This window comes from Lipotes vexillifer, unplaced genomic scaffold (assembly GCF_000442215.2).
Source record: "Lipotes vexillifer unplaced genomic scaffold, Lipotes_vexillifer_v1.1 scaffold501, whole genome shotgun sequence".
NCBI lineage: Eukaryota > Metazoa > Chordata > Mammalia > Artiodactyla > Lipotidae > Lipotes > Lipotes vexillifer.
In genome coordinates this window covers 735,027-741,735 of record NW_006770014.1, presented here as the reverse complement: position 1 = coordinate 741,735, position 6,709 = coordinate 735,027, and positions in this window count along the sequence as shown.

Sequence of the window (6,709 nt, the reverse complement as noted above, 5' to 3'; positions counted from 1 at the left end):
TTCATATATATCATGCTTCCTTCTCAAGTTTTACCTTTCTCTTTTTTTTTAACTCATGACAGCTTCTTATTATACCAGAATATCATCAGGATCTCCATCTATCTACCTATCCATCATGTTAATGATGGGCCCATTGTTCTGAGTTTATGAAGAGCTCTTTATGAAGAACGGACACAAAATGTTGTTAAATGCTTTTTTTTTCCCCATGGATGGGAATGCTAAAGGATTTTTCTCCTCCAGTTTAAAATAAGAGAATTATGTTAAAATATTTCCTAATATTGATCCATTCTTAAATTGCTGGCATGAACACCATGTGGCCAAGGTGTTTTCTCTCTTAGTGTGTTGCTGCATTCAATTTGTTCTATTTTATTTATGACATTTGCATTTATTCATAAGTGAAACTGGCCCGCAGTTTTATTATATTATGTTGGTATGTGAAGTCTTTTGTGTCCAATGTCCACTTTAAAAAATGTCTTTGTCTGGACTCATGGATTCCTTTATATTTGGGGAGAGAATTCAGCTAAGGGGGAAAAAAAAGAAAGAGTAGAGGTCCCCATATCTGAAGAGTATGACTCTTGTCTTTAGCTTCCATGGCTGTCTTTAATGAGCAAACTTCCAGATGGATCTGGATCACAGAGCTCCTGCCTTAACCTCTCAGCCTAGACCGATAAGTTAGTTTACGTTGAAGGGGACAAGAGCCGCCAAGAAAGAACAGTATCCTTCTAATTGTGGAGACAGGTAAAAGTATCTCAGAGCTAGAAATTCCAGACCATTTGGCCAAACTGCTAAACACCACCTGCCTCTGTAAAAACATATTGTTTTTCAAAAACAAAGTGTCCCAGATAGAGGGCAGCTCACTACCAAGGACTCCGGTCCTGCCATCTTTTCACTCTGTCATTCTCCACGTGTTGGCAAGATGCTACAGCAATCCCGGGTGTCACGGGCTGACATGACTGTATCATGAGAGGAAGGGAGGTATTTCCTCCCCCATGCCTATTTTATTAGGTAAAATGTTTCCCAGGAACTCCTAGTGGACACCTCCTCCAGTCTTTTTCACTGGAATTAGATCTCATATCCACGTCATAGGTGCAAAGGAGATGAGAAGAAAAGTATAAGGCGTATTCTGCATCTACTGTGGGAGTGTGTTCTCCCGCAAGCAAGAAAAGAGAGAGAAGAGGCTGTTCTGGAAGCAAGCAACAATTTGGTCACAAAAGAAAAGGGGAGGGACTTCCCTGCGCGCAGTGGTTAAGAATCCACCTGCCAATGCAGGGGACACGGGTTCGATCCCTGGCCCAGGAAGATCCCGCACACGGCGGAGCAACTAAACCCAAGCACCGCAACTACTGAGCCTGCACTATAGAGCCCGCGAGCCACAACTACTGAAGCCCACGTGCCTAGAGCCTGGGCTCCGCAACAAGAGGCCTGTGCACTACAACCAAGAGTAGCCCCCGCTTGCCACAATTAGAGAAAGGCTGCGCGCAGCAACAAATACGCAACACAGCCAAAAATTTTAAAAAAAGAAAAGGGGAGGATGGGTGCCCACATAAGATCCTCTGGAGAGGAAGGAAAGAGCGATGAAGGAGGGAGTATTTGGGTGCAAAAGACAAAACATTGCTCACTTCCCAATGCTGACGAAGAATTGTATAGGAAGGTGTGGTTATCTTTTAGTATCTTGCATGTACTGGTCTTTGAATCAACTTTTAATTTTCCCATGAGGTTGAATGGATTGAAAATGTAAAGTCAACAAGGGTTAGATGTATTCATTCACATGGTATTGAGTCACCCACTCAGGATAGGAATATTTGGGGGCACATCTGATTTTTCTGATACTGAAATCAAAGAATACAGTAGTTGGCTTTTACAACCATCGTGGTGACAAAGACTGAGTCTACGCCTGGACCCTGCAGTGGTTCAATCATTGTTACACCTGCATGGGTATGTTTGTCATTTGAGACTCCAGACTGCTATAGAGAACTATAATATTCCCACATTGCTCTTCATTTTATTAATCTATTGATACTATCTTTCATTATGGGGATGAAAATGACTGAAAGGGAACAGAGATTATTTAGCATGGAAGGGAAAAAAATGCTTTCAATATGACAATAAAGAGTACCCAATTCCTTTTCATTCTTTGTGTTAAGTGTGTGTTACTTAGTCTTACCTCATCTGTGTTTAATAGGCTTCCTTCATACTCTCTCCATGAAGCCAGAGGTGTACATATTAAACACAGGAGTTTTTGACAGCTTCTCCTTCCCTAGGGCAAGATTGCTCAACTAGTAGTAACTAAGATATCTTTTGACAAGTGCGGCTAAGAGCTGGTAAAGCTTAGTCAATCTATATCAGCCTTGTTGGCACTTTCTTTCCATTTCAGACCTGTATTGCCTTGAATGATGGATACTGGAGAATGAGTACAGAAGCTATAAAACCCAAGAAGGGTAGTAGATGAAATCAGGCAGGGAGGGTTAGTGGGGATGAATGCAAAACCAGACTCATATTGATCAGAGCAAGGAAAATACTTTTTCCAACTACAATTGCAGCTGAAACCCATAAATTAGATGATTGAAGTAATAAGACACGTGAAATGGCTTTTAAGTCCACTACTGCACTCTGTGTAATAAATTTCAAATGACATGGAGGCTTTTAGTGGAGAGAATGATTTATTGCCATCTGCAAGAAGGAAGCTTTCAGGGATTATCTCTAAAGTGGCAAAACACTATCCCAAATTTCACAAAATTAGCGAAGCTTAGTGAAGCTTGGTGACTGAACTGACAAGCAAGTTCAAAAAAAAAAAAAATTAATGGAACAAAAGTACTGCAAAGGTGCACTTTCACACCCCAATAGTTAGACAATGTATTATCTCCTCAAAAATATTCAAATTAACATTCGATGAAAATCTCTTTTACTTTGTTAGGAAAAAATTCCTGAGAATATTTGATTTTTTAAATTATTTTTAATATGTGGGTATATTCCAAAATGATACATAGAAAAGTCTAAATATATTCCAGCTCATGTTCAGCATGGAATGGACTAAACCCTAAATGGGTTGGACTTCTCTTGCCTCAGGCAACATCTTCCATGATTCCTTTACTTGGGAAAACGCAAGACAGTTCACCCATGAACTGCTGAACAAAAGATGGACAGAACAGTCATGGTGCTCACCTTACATCCTGGTCTTTTAAGGAAAATTGTGATTAAGCAACTCAGGTAAAATCTGAGGGGCCTTACAAAAATATATTACTTGCCAAACAAAAAGAAAACAACAGAGAAGTCTGAGGACTGGGACAGGCAGAGATAGGAAGATGCTGTGAAGTCTGAGAGCTGGAACGATTTTCTGGATCTGGGATCTATCTCATGCTTTCCTCCTGTGCAACAAGGCTTTTAATTCTAGCCAATTGCAAAGAATAGGAAAGCTAGGAATCTAGAAGTATGTCTTTTATGTGAACAACAGGTATTCACTGTCAGAATTTTCAGATTCCAACTGTGCAATGATCCCAGGAGATTACTTTTCTTTTCTTTTTTTTCTTTCTTTTTTTTATCCTGACCTAGCAGCACATGGCTGTCAAGAGGGGGCAACAGAAGACTTACCCACATTTTGTCCCCTCCAGCTCCATTCCATCCCTTCTTTAACCACTAGTCCTCTCACTTCTGTAGGACATTTATTCGATCCTGACTGAGATATAATTGGCATCCATTAATTAACCATTTATTGCACCTCCTTGTTTTCCTTCTGTGTCACCTATTTTACCACCACAAAGACTCAGATTTCATTATTTCATCTGTCAAGACTACCGTCTAAGAAAGGAGATGTTTTGGATATTAATACAGTCTCCTTTTCCCCCTCTAAATTTAATGGAACTGTATTCCAACTTTTAATGATTTCTCAATTACAGTAAGATTTTAAAAAGTAGCAAAAAAAAAAAGTGTCTCTTTCAATTCACATAATCAAGTATCTTCCTTAGACAATTTGCAAGTTGCCAGTCTGAGAACTGTACATGGTTTAATTTTTAATAAGTGGTAGGACTAATGACTAAAGTGGAAGAGAACTGTACAGTTGAATATTACATTTTTCTTCAAGTCCTCTTCATATAAACAAACTCCTCCTGCAAATGCTCATTCGTGATTAAAAGCCACAAAATACATTATATTTGAGGTAGCCAGTGCCTTTGCATACGGCAAGGCATACTCTCCCACTAATCAGTTACCAAAATGCTCTGTCTTACAGAATGAAGACATGAACATCAAATAAATCAGTTTTTTCCAACATTCTCATTGGCACTAAATCTGACGATGAACAGAAGTAGTTCTCATCAAAAGAAATGAAATATTCCTCAAGCAAGTAGACCCATAATTTTACAAACGTGAAGAAGTCAGGGGAGGGTCCCCAAACCCTGTGATTTGCATTCAGAGATGAATTAGCAACAAAATGTTCTCTCATTTTCTGAGTTAACTGAACGACCTGCATCCAGAAATACTGGTACCTCACCATAAACACTATTCAAAAATAATATAATTCATTGTAAAGTGGTTCTTTCTTGGGACCCATCTATTCTAATGATCTATTGCTATGTAACAAACCACTCTCCACACTTAGTGACATAAAAAATAGCAACCATTTTATTATGGTCATGGATGCTGTGGGTCAGGATTTTGAACAGAGTACAGTGAGGCTGGCTTGTCTCTGCTCCAGGGCATCTGGGACCTCAGCTCAGAAGACTCAAGTGGGTTAAGGGTGACTCAGTTAGTCAGGGGATGGAATTATCTGGAAGGTCCTTCACTCACGTGTCTGGTGCTTGAGTTAGGACGACCCAAAGGCTGGGCTCACGAGGTCTGTCGATCAGCATGCCTGCATGCAGTGTTTCCATGTAGCTTGGGCTTATCACAGCATGGCAGCTGGGCTCCAGAGAAAGCCCCCTGAGATGGAACAGCTGATAATTGAGTATTCTAGGAGATCAACGCTAACACTGCTTGGCCCTTTCTGGCCCAGCCTCAGAAGTCATGCAGCATCACTTCTACCAAGTTCTATTGGTTACAGGTGAGTTCTGGAGGCCAGCCCGGCTTCAAAAGGAGTGCCATGAGACTCTTCCCCTTGATGGGAGAGACTCGAGGTCACACTACTGAAGGACATGTGGGATAGAAGATATTGCTGCAGCTCTTTTTGGAAAATAAAATTTGTCACCCCAAGGAAGGAGGACAGAATATGAAATGCCTCTAGCATCTTTTAAATGCTATTCTCTCTGCTAGGCAATATACATGTAATGACATTGAGTTACCATCTATCCTAGCACTTGCCACATTATATTGAAAATATCTGTTTTTAAATCTATCTTGCTTACTAGTTGGCAAATTTCTCCAGACCAAGAACTCCCTTTGAATCTATCCCAAGTGTCTTGAGTATCTGGCATGTAATAGATGCTCAAGTATTTGTAAAATAAAAAATTATCTCTGTAATCCATTCATTCTATCTCACGTATTCATTACTAATTATGCAGTAATTATTCATTTATACATGTTTTCTCTGCTAAATTCTCTGCCTCTTGCTCAGACTTTGTCTTATCTCCAAAACCTAACCATCTGCCTGGCACAGAGTAGGTTCTCAATAAGCTTTTATGAAACTGAACTGGTCTTTCTTGGAAGATGGCTCCACCACGTGGAAACCAATAACAAATCTGGTGGGATGCTAAACTTTCACTTTATTCATGATCCTATAACAACAGAGACCAAAAGAATGTATTTCTTTTATCTTACTGCTTCAAAACAAACCACTTCAAAAGCTACTGACTTAAAACAATGACTGTTTTATTTTATTTTATTATCATCTGAGATTCTGTATGTTAACTACGCAGTTCTAATATTGGTTGAGCCTGTAGTTATCTGAGGGCTCAGTTGATCTGGAACCACCAGGACGGCCCCATGGCTCAGATGGGCAACAGACAGGAATGCCCAGTGGCGGCTTGAGCATCTCACAGCATGGGGGCTGGGTTCTGAGAGGGAGTATCCAAGAGCAAGAATTCCAAGAAACAAGAAATGAAAGCTGCCAGTTCTTGTAAAAGCTAGACTCATAATTGCCCAAGTATGACTTGGGCCATATTCTATTGGTTAAACTATCATAGCACACATTCAAGGGTAGAGAAGATAAAGTTCAGTCTCAAAAGGGACCGGTCAAGAATTACAGGCACCTTTAAGCACCACAGAATGGGAAGAGGGTGAAAAAGGAAAAAGCAAATGAAGACTACTCTGGTACAACTTGTTCTGTGTGTGAATAATCAGGTTAATCAGACACGACACAGTTGGTTAAATAAAGCTCAAGGCAAGTGTTCTGACGCTTTGTGCAGAGTCAGAAACAGAAAACTTAATTTTTCCCCAACTGTCCAATAGGGCTGGGATGCTCTACGAAAAGGATAATTATGTTATTTCTTTATGAAGCATTTGAGATAACCTAAGTGAAGAGCACAAGTTGGTTGGACATATACCAGCTAACACCCTGAACATATGCTCATTTATTTTAACCAACGCAAACTGGAAAAAAAAAAAAAAAGTGCATAGGAAAATAGTCATGATGTTAGTTTTTTTAAAAAGAGAGTTACAAACCTTGTATTTATAATATCACCCCAATTATGTTTTTGTTTATACTCAAACAAATGGAGGTGTTGGCATTTAATACAATAGCACATGAAAACTCAAATTTATTATCTTTTGCTGCTTTTAG